This window comes from Acomys russatus, chromosome 22 (genome assembly GCF_903995435.1).
Source record: "Acomys russatus chromosome 22, mAcoRus1.1, whole genome shotgun sequence".
In the NCBI taxonomy this organism is placed as follows: Eukaryota; Metazoa; Chordata; class Mammalia; order Rodentia; family Muridae; genus Acomys; species Acomys russatus.
In genome coordinates this window covers 25,976,577-25,990,253 of record NC_067158.1, presented here as the reverse complement: position 1 = coordinate 25,990,253, position 13,677 = coordinate 25,976,577, and the positions used below count along the sequence as shown (strand labels likewise).

General features: G+C 41.8%; 1 protein-coding gene across 3 annotated transcripts in view; it reads right to left on the bottom strand.

Moving 5' to 3' along the window:
* The window catches only part of Fam193a (family with sequence similarity 193 member A), a 122,566-nt gene that overhangs the window by 67,959 nt on the left and 40,930 nt on the right, over nt 1–13,677 (bottom strand). The gene's annotated exons all lie outside the window — the stretch shown is intronic.

Below are 13,677 nucleotides of genomic sequence, written 5' to 3'. Positions count from 1 at the left end.
AGGCAGGTGGATCTCTGTGAGTTTTGAGGCCAGCCTAGCCTATATAGTGAGTTCTAGAACAGCTAGAACTACACAGAAAGATCCTGTCTCAAAAAGTGAAACAAAACAAAAATGCCTACTAGAGAAATGTTAAAACATAGATACTGAAATCTATATAGCAAACTTTTGGGGAGGTAAAAGGAACTACTGGACAATAGTCTAATACACAGCAACACAGGCTGGCCTCGAACTAGTTATGCAGCCCGCATTTTCTTGCCTCAGTGTGCAACACTGGACAGGCAATAAACTCCAGGTTTGTATGGATCAACACTGTTCTTATTTCCAACGGTTTTTACTGTCACCTAACAACATTCAACATCTAAAAAAAAAAAGGGGGGGGGAGGCAAATAATCTTGACTTCCAGTGCCCTAAACAGCATATGGTAACAATCCCAGCAGGCACCTCTAAAGATGTGATATGCCCCAACTGCCCGACAAAGGCAGTGGACCCAGAGTCTATACTGTCTTCTCTGACCATGGATAAGGAGGTTGAGAACACTGTAGGCAGAAAAGGTAGGTTAGAGCACTGGAATATGATCCTCAGAGTCCACAACAGAGCCAGCCTGCTCTGACAACATCCTAACACTGAGTGAAACACTGAGGCATGGCATAGGCTTCTTGAAGGAAAAGGATCAGATTTGAGAAATATATCCTGTACACCAAGAAAACCGCATGAGAGGGTATGCATGCGGGCGCGCGCGCGCGCGCGCACACACACACACACACACACACACACACACACCTTTACACACCTTAAGGCTACTGATGGACAAGAAGCAGCAGACACCTCAAGGCTAAATTGCTTAAACGTTTGGCACATAGACACTAGTATTAGACTCCGAAGTAGAAGATCTGAAGAGGTCAAGAACTTCCTGTCCAGCAGATTAAGAGTAGGGAACTGTACTGCCACTGTCACTTGGGAGAAGGAGCTGTCATCAGCAAAGAACACACACCAATAGGTGCTGCACAATGAGAAGACCCAGTTAAGCATCCTAGACCAGGGGAAATAAGTACCTGGTGTTGGTCAGACATTAAGCCTACAATATTGCTTTAATTGAGACCTGGCCTCACATAACCTAGAGCAAGCACCTTGTAGCCCAAAAATTACAGACAGCCTGGCAAGAACCAAGACTCTAAATGTCTCCTTCCTGAGTCTCCTTCATCACTCTGTAAGAATTGATAAGTATAAGGATATGGGACACAGCCTCTACCACAGATATTCCTAGCGTGTCCTCTAGAGCTGCAGGAGCAGCTTTGAATTAGGTAAAGACAGTAGAGGTTTTATACAGACTGGGTCTGAAACCTGAAAATGAGATCATCTCAGCATTAAAAGTAAGTATAAGGTCTGAGTGCCATCATCCTGGCGCAGACATAAGTGGGCAGACACAGCTTGACACTGGTGATGAATCACAAGGCTATTTTTCAACAGTAGCAGGTCAGCCACTTAATGTACAAGGCTGACTATTCCCTCCCAGCTCATGCCCACTTCCACTCTCATCTCCAAGTAGCACATCCACAACCTGCCACTCAGTGCAAGCCTGTCTGTTCCCTCTTACCAAGTTGTGTGGGAAGAAGATCTGCTTCTGTGTCGCTGTCCTCGTTCCTCTACCTATAGTGCTCATACACTAGCCTTGGCGTGCCTTCTGATGGAGTCCTATAACATAGGGCTCAAAAAGATCGCCTACCCAGACAGAACAATCAAGGCATTTTGTGGGTTTTGGTTTTATATTTTTTGCCTCTTAGTTCAATATCCAACTCTGCCATGCTCTATGACTAATAAACACTGTCCTTAAAGAAATGGGGACTCAACAAAATGCTCTCTTCAAGGAAGGAGGTTTTGCTAACACCCAACTGGGCAAGGAGCACCCTGAGAGGCCTCTGTTCTTTATTGGATCATAACAGTACCCTCTCCAAACTGGTTTCTTCCTGAGTCCATTCCTTCAGGACCCAGCTTTGGCTGCTCTTGAGAATTACCATGACTGTTCTTCAGGGCATACTGCAGACCTCAGTATCTGATGATCTTCCAGCACTGGTCAGTTTCTCCCTTGGGTTAAGATGTACTCGCTGGGCATGGTGCTACAAGCCTGTAATCCCAGCACTTGGGAGGCAGAGGCAGGAGGATTTCTGTGAATTCGAGTCCAGCCTGGTTTACAAAGTGCATCCAGGACAAACAAGGCTACACAGAAAAACCCTGTCTTGAAAAGACAAACAAAACAAAACAAAAAGATATACTCTTTACTGATGAGTACCTGATTGCGGTTAATCTCTTCTCTCACAAACTGCTATCAGAAACACTGGGTTTTCTTACTCGCTGGTGTTTTGAATATTTGACACTGTCAGAAGGTGTGTGTGTGGGGACCTTTCCACCTGCTCACACTGTGCACACGCACCTACAGCACAGCTGGCACAGCAAGCACAACTAAAGTGACATTTCCCAGTGACAAGGGATAGATAAAGGTGACAGTAACTGTATGTTAAATCCTTGAATGTGGCACCTTATATAGTACTTATTTAGGTTGAATCTCAGGTCATTATGTTCCATCCAAACTGAACACAATTTTTAAAAATATATTTTTAAAAAAATCAATAGGCAGCCTGAAATTTGCAATGTCCAGCTGCACCTGCAATCTATAGGCCCAAATAAGCCTTTAACCTCAAGCTGTTTCTGTCAGGCATTTTACTAGAGCTATGAACAAGAAAAGCTTGGTCACTGCTCTGTGTACCTGACTCTGTGATTCATAGGTCTTCAGAGTTGGTGTGTGTAAGTAATGTGGAAGAGTTTGGAGCTTTGGGCTAGGTAAGCCTTAGAATGCATTGTGATGGGAGCTTAAACTATCAGAATGTCAACAAAATGAGGACAGGAAAGGCCAGATGAACACGTGAGATAAGCAGGACCTACCTCTCCTTGGGATGATGGTAGGTGCTTAAAATAAAATAAAATAAAATAAATATTAGTCTCCCTGACTCCATTTTGAAGATAAGAATGTAAGCTCTCAGCTACTGTCCCAGCACCATGCTTCCTGCCTGCTGCCATGCCGATCATGGACTAACTCTGAAACTGCTATGTCAAGAGGAAAACGTCCATTCAACAAAACAAATTTTGAAACATCAAAACTGCATCTTGGCATGGAGAAAAACCAAAGCCAAGGCAGCAGGTGCCTAATGTAGCATGAATGATGATCAAGATTGTCATTTTCTCCAAGTTGAGAAGACTCTTTCCTTTTCAGAATCAGATAACTTCCTGAAGTAATTTCAGGGAAAAATTAAACACAGAATTTACACAATAATTGAAAAGACAAGAGGAATTTATGTATTCCTCCTCCACTGCAAACAACATATAGCATCCTCAAGGTGGGTATGTGGATGGATGGAGGGATGAACAGGTGGATGGATGGATGGATGGATGGACAGACAGACAGACAGAACTTTAGAGCTCACATTAAAGATTATGCATTCTGACAAAATGGGAGGTGGCTCAATCAGTAGAGTGCTTGCCATACAAGTATGAGGCCCTGAGTCCTACCCTGTATCCGCCTCCCTACCTAACCTGGAAAGCCAAGAGCAGTGGCACATGCTGTAATCCTACTTCTGGAGAGGTAGACATGGGAAGAACACATCGGGTACACTGGCCAATCAATCTAGCCACATGAGTGAGCTTCAGGTTCAGCGAGAGACCTAAGGTTTTGAGTAAATTTTTATGTAAAATACTTAGAACAAGACCGCCATAGATCATACACTATAAAAATATTCTTAAAAAATAAGTAAAGAGCAACTGGAGAAGATACACAATGTCAATCTATAGCCTCCACGTGCATGAGTGTGCACACACAGGGAATTGTATGTTTATATACACAAAAAGTCTAAGGGAAGAAAACCCTCACATTAATCATAATCCTCATTTGTGCCTACCTTTTCAGTTTCTGTCTCCTTTTATTTTGCCATTTTTCTTTTTTCTTTTTCTTTTTTTTAATTAAAGGAGTGGTGGCACACACCTATTTTAAAAGATTTGTTTACTTATTTATTTATGTATATGAGTGTTCTAGCTGCACCTGCATGTACACCTGCAGGCCAGAAGAGGGCATCAGATCCCAGTATAGATGGCTGTGAGCCACCATGTGGTTGCTGGGAATTGAACTCAAGACCTCTGGAAGAACAGACACTGCTCTTAACCGCTGAGCCATCTCTCCGGCCCCCAATTTTTCTATTTTTACTTAAGTATAAAATGTAAAATTCTTAAGATTTTTAACCTCAGTCCAAGTGTATTTTGCTACTGTGCTTTCAGCCTTTCCCCCACTAATTTACTCTTTTTTGTTTCTTTCCTACACATACTCTCCAAAAAGCTAACTTATGTTCACTCTCTGGTATAGACACTTCAAATTTTAGTAAAGGTATCCAGTCATTTCAGCAACATAAAAACAGGGCACACGGTGGTTAAGAGTATAGACTGTGAAATCAAAATACTATGGTTTGAAACCTGACAGTGCCTCTAACTGTGTGATCCTCACAAACTAACCTTCCTGGCCCAGTTTTTTTATCTATAAAACTGGGAGCAATAGTACTGCCCCATTTGGGTGGTAGTGAGGTTAATTATTATATGAAATACTTAGAAGAACACTGCCATAGATTATACACTGTGGAAGCAATATTCTTTTAACACACACACATACACTACACACACACACACACACACACACACAAATATTTTGGGTTATGCTCAATACATTTCTCCTCAATCTCATTTTCATTCTTAAGGAAATTCTTTCGTTACATTATAGAGATCCCTTCACTTCCAGCAATTGAATTACAGAATACAGCTGCATGATGTTCAAGATCTGCAGTAAATCTAACAATTTCCTTATTAATGAACATTTGAGTAACCTCTGAGATTTTAGTGCTATCATTCTTCATTACTATAAACAATGTCCCAGTAAAAATTCTTTGCCTCCCCCTGGTTTTTTTCAAGGCAGAGTTTCTCTGTGTAGCCCTGGCTGTCCTAGACTCACTCTGTAAACCAGGCTGGACTCAAACTCAAGAGATCCGCTTGCCTCTGCCTCCTGAGTACTAGGATTAAAGGCATGTGCCACTACTGCCTGGCTCCAGTAAAAATTCTTAAGCATGTATCCTCCCTAAAATGTTTTTTGTTTAAAAAATAATAAAAAGAACAAACTTTAAAAAAATCACTGTTAGTGCTAATAACAAATTCTTTAGACTTGTGTTTGCAGCTGGGTATGATGGCACTTGAGAGGAAGAAGCAGGCGGCTCTCTGAGTTTAAAGTCATCCTGGTCTACATAGTAAAATCCATGCCAACTAGAGCTACCTAGTAAAATCCTGTCTCAAAATAATAATATATATACATGATAAAAATAAATTGTATTTATAAACTCTGTGTGTGCATATGTTTGAGACAGGATCTTTCAATGCAGGTCTTACTTGTCTATGGAGAACAGGCTGGCCTCTACTAACTCAGAAATCTACCTGCATCTGTCTCCGGAGTTCTGGAATTAGAGGTGTAGGCCATCACTCCTGGACTATAAGCAATCTTTTTGTTTTGTTTTGTTTTTTCGAGACAGGGTTTCTCTGTGTAGCCTTGGCTGTCCTGGACTCGCATTGTAGACCAGGCTGGCCTCGAACTCACAGGGATCTGCCTGCCTCTGCCTCCCGAGTGCTGGGATTAAAGGTGTGCACCACCACCGCCCAGCAATCTTAATACCATGCTTTCCTATAAACAGAAAAAAAGAAGCTGGGGAATGAGGCAAGTTGACTTGCTAAAATCAGCTCATGTGCTCTCCCATGCTACCCTGGCTACCTTTAGCAAAAAGATTGTCAGTCATCTAGCTGGACTAAAGTTACACCAGCACTAGCTGTTCTGAACACACCAAAGAAGTCTTGAGACAACTAATGCACTGTAGCTGGTTGCTTACCTGTACAGTCTGAAAGCACAGCCTCAGCCAGTGCTGTTTGAAATCGTTTGTATAAGATTGTTTGCTACCACAAGTCTATGAACTCTAGACTATCTTTTCTGTCATTTCCCCTAGTAGTCTACAGAGGGATTGCTGTGACCGGCTATGAGGCCAGGATGTGACTGGCCTAAACAACTCATTGTGATTGGTCCAAACACCCTTTCCTGGGCTATATAAGGATACTCAGACATAGGGAAAGGGAAAGCAGTAGAATAATGGTAGCGCGTTAAGTTGTGGGAAAAGTCAGGTATCCAGATGTGACAGCTGAACCATTCAAGTGCCAGGACAAGAAGAGGAGGAAAGGGGGGCTGGGAGGAAGGGCAGGAGCATGCATGCATGTGAAAGAGATTTCAAGTGATGTATGGGTGTTTTGTCTGCATGCATGTCTGGCACATCACATGTGTGCCTGATATCCACTGAAGATTAGCAGAGAGTAGAGGATCCACTGTACCTGGATTTAGAGATGATTGTTGGGAATTGGACCTGGGTCCTCTGGAAGAGCAGCTAGTACTCTTAACCCTTAAGACATCTCTCCAGCCCTAAATCTTTTATAGGTATCCCACACCCATTTTTTAAAAAAAGAAATTTTTTTTGAGAGTTTTTCTGTGTAGCCTTGGCTGTCCTGGAACTCACTCTGTAGACCAGACTGGCCTCAAACTCAGAGGTCTGCCTGCCTCTGCCTCCTGAGTACTGGGATTAAAGACGTGTGCTACCACTACCTTATAAATACCCTCATTGTAGCCCGTCCCTGTCAAGGCAGATGCAAAGCCGCAAAGGCCACAGGAAAGGATAAGTCATCAGACAAAAAAGTGCAAGCAAAAGGGAAGAGGGGAGCAAAGGGCAAACAGGCTGACGTAGCTAACCGGAAAACTACAGACCTGCCTGCAGAAAACGGAGGGACAGAGAGCCAGAGTCCAGCTTCTAAGGTAGAAGAGAAAGAAGCCAAATCCGACTAACCATCCGTCCTGTCTGTCAGTGGTCCCTGCCTCCCTTCTTGTATAATCCAGAGGAATATTTTTATCAACTATTTCGTAAATCCGAGTTTTTTACTAGCTCTAGAAACATTAAGAGGTGGGGAAATCCTACCTCATCCCATTTTTTAAGTGTAAATGATTTTTTTAAGAGGTTAAATCATTTGCTGGTTGTTTATTTTTTGGTACAAGCAGAAAATAGTAGAATACTGAATCAGGAGAGGCTGTGACTGTCTCAGGGATCACTATAACATTCCATAGAGGGGGCTAGTTTTACATCCTTCAACACAGAGCATTCTAAATGGCAAGGAGTCTCAGCTTTCAGTTAAATCTGATCTCCTGTTTCTAGTAGAGCTGTTTTCTAAGAAAACCACTCCTCAGTCCTTGCCCTGTCAGAACTGTAACGTCCCTGGTCATGGCAGTCCATTTTTCTAACTGTGATAATGTGCTGTGAAAGGTGGAAATTTTTGAGTATGTACTGTTTGTGGCATAAAATTTTGAGTCAGTGGAATTGAGGATTGTGAGCATTTGGTTGTTATGTAAAGTCTTAAGGAAAACCTGTCAAACTTGAGTCTGAAACTTCACTGGAATAAGTTCAAAGAGAGAAAACACATGGCTCGTCATTTGGGTAGTGAACACAATGTATGACTTCAGAATCTGGGTACCTGTGTTAAGAATTCAAATGCTGAGTAAGACGTGGTGGTACATGTTTTTAATCTTAGCACTTGGGAGGTAGAGGCAGGTGGATCTCTATGAGTTCGAGACCAGTCTGGTCTACAAAGTGAGTCCAGGATGGTCAAGACTACACAGAGAAAGCCGATAGGGAGGATGGTGGTGGTATGTCAATTCTAATCTCAAACATTCTATACATTTAACTTGACAATTTAAATCCCATTATGTTTTTCTGTAGAAATCGACTAACTGGTTCTAAATTTTATATAAAAAGCAAAAGGATCTAAAGTAAATGCAACACTTTCGAAAAAGAATAAATCTATAAGTCATTTCTATAATCCCAGCACTTGAAAAACTGAGATAGAAGGCTCACATGCCAATTTACACAGCTAAGTTCCTGGTCAGTTTGGGCTAGTGTAAAGCCCTGTATCAAGAAAAAAGGTAAGAATGAAAAGAAGGCCAAACACCAAGTTAGGGGATCTCTACTTCACACTCTGTGACTGGCACTGAGACTCTACCCATACTGCAAACCACCATTCTACAAATGACCAGCAAATAGCTACAAAGCCACATGTGGGTCCACTCAAAGGGCAAGAAAGGCAGATCTCTGTGAGTTCAAGGCCAGCCTGGTCTACAAAGAAGAGTCCAAGACAGCCAAGGCTACACAAAGAAAATATGTCCTGAAAAATCAAACAAACAAGAGGAAGGAAGGAAGGAAGGAAGGAAGGAAGGAAGGAAGGAAAGAAGGAAAGAAGGAAAGAAGGAAAGAAAGAAGAGACTTTTACAGGTAATCAAACTACTTTTATAAATATCTCTATACCTCAGAAACTTCCATCTATCTACAGAAAGGAGAATTTGCGACTGTATACTCTAGAAGAATCTTAATAGCAAAAACTAAAAACTAAAATGTACTATTTATGTGTGTGTGTGTATGTATGTATATGTATATGTATATAAAGGTGACTAGTATACAGCAATAGATCTCAATTACAATGAATACTATATGATTATGTCTATAAAATTCAAAACAGTTGGAAAACCAAACCACAGTGTCTATCTAGATTTAGATGCTGAAGTGCTATCACTAATAGAGGCCAGAAGGTGATCAACAGCTCAGCAGGAAGGCAATCCTAAGAATGAGGGCCATAGAAGGACCTAAACTGAGGAACAGCACTTGATTTCTCATCTCTGCTGTAAGAGCCAACACCAAACACATCTAGAATCCCAAGAAACAAATGGGCCCAGCTCACCAGAAAGAACAAACTTGGAGAAACCAAGTAAATCTGCCTGCCTGCCTGTCCACCTCCCTCCCTCCCTCCCTCCTTCCGTCTTTCCTTCCTTCCTTCTTTCCTTTTATGAGACATGGTCTCACTATATAGTCCTAGCTAGACTGGACTTCACTATTTAGACCAGGCTGGCATTCAACTCAGAGAGCTACCAGTCCCTGTCTCAGGAGTGCTGGTATTAAAGGTGTATACCACTACACCAAGGAAGTCTACTGTTGGAGGTTGGTCTGATGTATTTTGATGCTAACTACTGCTTGCTGTCTTTTAACGTACCCGAAACATTGCTGTGTAATCGTGCCTAAAAACTTATTCCTGTTTGACCAATAAGATGCCGATACACCTGGGCAGGCAAATAGGATAATGCATGGCTAAGGTTCTTGGGCTTCTGAATACATAAAACCTTGGAAAAGAGACAAGACAGAGGAACCAAGTACAAGAATTGCCATGAGATAGGAAAAGATCCACGTGGGCCCAGAGGAAGAACTCGGAAGTTCCTCATGGGAAGAGATGAAGAACATCAGCAAGTATTTGGGGATTATGGATGGGAGGTAAACCAAATAGAAAATATTAGAATCAGATGCAGCTGGATGTGGTGGTGCATGCTTTTAATCCCAGCATTCAGGAGGCAGAGGCAGGTGGATCACTATTAAGTTCAAGACCAGCCTGGTCTACAAAGAGAGTCTAGGACAGCCAAGGCTACAGAGAAACTCTGTCTCGCAAAACAAAACAAAAAACAGAATCAGATGGAATGGGATGGGGAATGGGAGTTATTGGAGGATAATTTAGGAGGTAGTATCTACCTTGCCCTGGGTAAATACATCAAGTGTCTGTGTTTTCATTGATTGATAGTGGGTCAGAAAATACTGCCATAAAAATAATTAGCCCAATAATAAACATTTATTAGGCCATACTTCTAAATTAACCACAACAGTCTACCTTTCTATTGAGTGCACAATGAGAATCTAAAACACACCACCCAGAGATAGAAAAGAAAGGACATAGGAAGGAGGGGAGAAGGAGGGCAGAGTGAAGGAAAGCTGTAAGATAAGCATGAAAAGTGACCCTTCAGGAGGAAGGTGTCTCCATGAGGCTTCTACACAATAAATGAAATGTATAAGAATTCAGTAACTTCAACAGGCTCACTCAGTATACATCCTGAAACCATGTATAGCCAAACTGGAAACATTTATAAGGAAAAAGGACAAAAATACATAGAGAGCAAGCAATTTTAAGTGATCTCACCCAGAAATTAGCAGATTAAGCACACAGACACAAACATATCAAGACTGGAGAGAGATTAAGCATAGTTAAGAAACAGCTATAGAAACGGATATATACAGAGGCATCTACCCAGGTCAGAGAAAGGCTCTCTTTCAGACACACATGCAACGTTTATGAAACTTAACAATGGGTCAGAATTATCAAGTGCTGCTGATTGAATACAGAATCCCTAATATACATCATAATTTCAAATGGTGTATCCAAACCATACATCATCACAATAAAATCATTACAGCAAGACAAGAACAGGAAGTTCAGCTGGCCAATGCCCAGGCTGCAGACAGTAATGATAGACAGGCATGAGCTAGGCATGAGAGAGCTGGACCCGTGAGAACGTTCAGTAGGTAAAGGCACTTGCTGCCAAGCCTGACAACCTGAGTTTAATCCTTAGACCTGACATGGCAAATCAACTCCTGCAAGTTATCCTCTGACCACGGCATGAGTACAACATATACACACATATACACACATACACACAATAAATAAATAAAATGTAGTTTAAAAAAATAAAGTAAGGTTGATTAAAGTTGCTTCTTTGAAACAGACACAGTGGCACATGCCTTTAATGCCAGCACTTGGGAGGCAGAGACAGGAGATCTCTAAATTTGAGGCTAACCTGGTCTACAGACAAAGTTCCAGGGCAAGCCAAGACTACAAAAAGAAACCCTGTCTTTAAAACACACACACAAAAAATAAAAAATAATGAAGATCTTTTAGCTTTCTGGGCACAAATTATACATAACAAAAGGCTAGAAATGAGTAGCTGCAGAGGAAATGATATCTGGAGAATGACAGCTATTCATTTTCTTTTCTTTTCTCCCCCCACCCCCCTTTTTTCCTGAGACAGCCTTGGCTGTCCTGGACTCATTTTGTAGACCAGGCTGGCCTCGAACTCAGAGATCCACCTGCCTTTGCCACCCAAGTGCTGGGATTAAAGGCGTCCACATCCAGCTGTGATGGTTATTCTTGATTGTCAACTTGACTGAATCTGGACCAACTAAAATATAAACTGCTAGGCACTCCTATGAGGAATTTTCTTGATCACATTATTTAAAGCAGGAAGACGTACCTTACACATCATGCTTGCCCTCACTCTCAGTGGCAAGTCCATCTATCCTGTTCCTTTACCAGTGGTAAAACCGATTTATTCAGGATTCCAGCACTAAGATCAGCAGCTCTCATGTAATCCTCTAGGACTACAGCACTAAACTGAGATTGCTGAGACATTCAGCTTTATAGATAGAGCAACTAATGGATTTCTCAGCCTCTCCAGTGTGAAACAAGGTTTAGAGTACCAAGGGCCCCCACATCACCACCACGAGTAAATATATATATATTCAGCCTCCCAAGGTCACTGATGGGTAACAGCATCAGACATGTGCTCTCTATTCACTGCCTGGCACTTGACCAAACAGAATGGGGGAAGCATAAGCAAGAACAATAGTTAAGGAAGAAATGGAAATGCTAGTTCCACACAAATTCTCCCCCAGAACAGAGACACAACTCATTTTATGAGGTCTAAAGAACACTACAAGTCAAGCAGGCTCCAAGAAAAGATACTACATATCCTTCCTGACCAGAGTGCAGCAACACAGAGAAATGATGTCCACGTAGACTTGTACAAAACATGGCAGTTTCCCAAAAGCAATCAAGTCTGGAAGGAACCCAAAGGCTTATGAATGTGCATGCGTGTGCACAGACACACATGCACAGAGCAGGCTGCACAGTCTCCCCAAACCATCATATGCCCTAATAGGAAACCTACTACCGTTTTTGGTCACTGCTTTTGATTACCCACCAAACTAGATCTAAGAGCCTGTTGCTAAAAGATACTACATATCTTGGTTGCAGATCATGGAGAAAGCAAGCTGGAACTAAGCTGGCAGCTTACTCACTACTGGCTAGCTTTCACAGTGATAGAAGATCCTGTGGTATGTAAGCTACTAGGGCAGAAATGTCATCAATGATATTACCAGATATAAACTCTAGGAGCTACAATTAATTACCTGCCAGGCAAGATATATCTACTGTATCTATAATGACATTGATATTTTGGGAGTAACCAACTGCTTCCTGATTGGATAGAAAGCCTACTCCACAGGAGGGAATCCATGCTCGGTACTCTAAACCTGGTCAAGAGCCTATGACTGGAAAGTCATATGTCCTAGTGGGGAACCTACTACTGTTTTGCTAAATGGACACATTATCAAACCACTTTCTAAAGACTTGTATATATACCCACTTATCAATACTGCTCCCAGTCTTGGTAAGAGAAACTTCTTTTGCAGTGGGCAGCAGTCAATGAAGACACTCATACTGGTCAAAGTGCTAAGAGTAAGTGACCACTGAATGTTTAACACTAAAAAGGACATCTGTATCACCTCCTTCCAGGCTCAGCAAACATCACAGAAGAGGGAGTAGAAAAAATGTAGGAACCACAAGTTGAGGAGGAATGCTGTGAATAATACTGTCTTCTGGACATGACATGGTTCTAACACCTATGTGCGCCACTCACAGCAGCTATGATTACATGCACAAGATGGGGCCCATCAACATTCCATCACGGATTGGGAAGGAACTCATGAGGCTTCCATCTCTCCTTGAAGACCTATTGGGAGTTAATGGTTTCTGGTATGAGGATGTCATTTTCTTCACTGGTATAGCCACTGTTAAGTTGCGTATGCTCCAGTAAATAAGCCCCATTTCTAACACTCACGCCAATAACCCTAATCAAACTCCCTGGCTCACAGAGAAAACAAACATAAAAGTAGGAGGGGACTTGTGAAGATTTTCTAAGGGAGAGGGAAAAGGATAAGGAAAGGTAATTAGAAGAAGGGGAAATTATCATAATTTAATATACATGAAATTAAAAGGAAAAATCTGGCTGAGAAGAAAATTTCAGTCGGATTATGCTCTGAATTGCAGGGGCTTTCTTCACTCCTTTGCTTGTTCACTCATTTACTCATTATGCAATTATTATGAGCACCAAATATATCAAGTCAACTACTGTTCTTGGTTAAAATATATTTAAAAATAGCTACGTTCATGGAGTTTATACTACAGTGAAGAAGACAAATTGTGTTAGTGAAATATTTTGTCAATTAGAGATAGAGCTAAGGAAGAGAGACAAAGCAGGAAACAGGGCTTGTGGGAAGACGATGAGAGGAACACAAACTTTTGATCAGCACTGAAACCCCAGACTTAGTTACTGAAACTCTGCCACCAAGCATGGCATTGAAGCTGGGGGGTTGTCTTCAGCCAGCTGAATGGACAATGAGAAAGAGGGCTAGACCTAGGAAATGGAGAGCCATCCTTACTACAGCCAAATGCTTCTCAAAACACCAATGGTACTAATCTGAAAACAGAAGGCAGGAACCGCTGCCTGTTACTGGCCACAAGAAACAAGGGGTCGGAAGAAAAGTCACCCAGAAAATATCTTCTTGCATTCAGCAATCAAAAGGGAAGAAG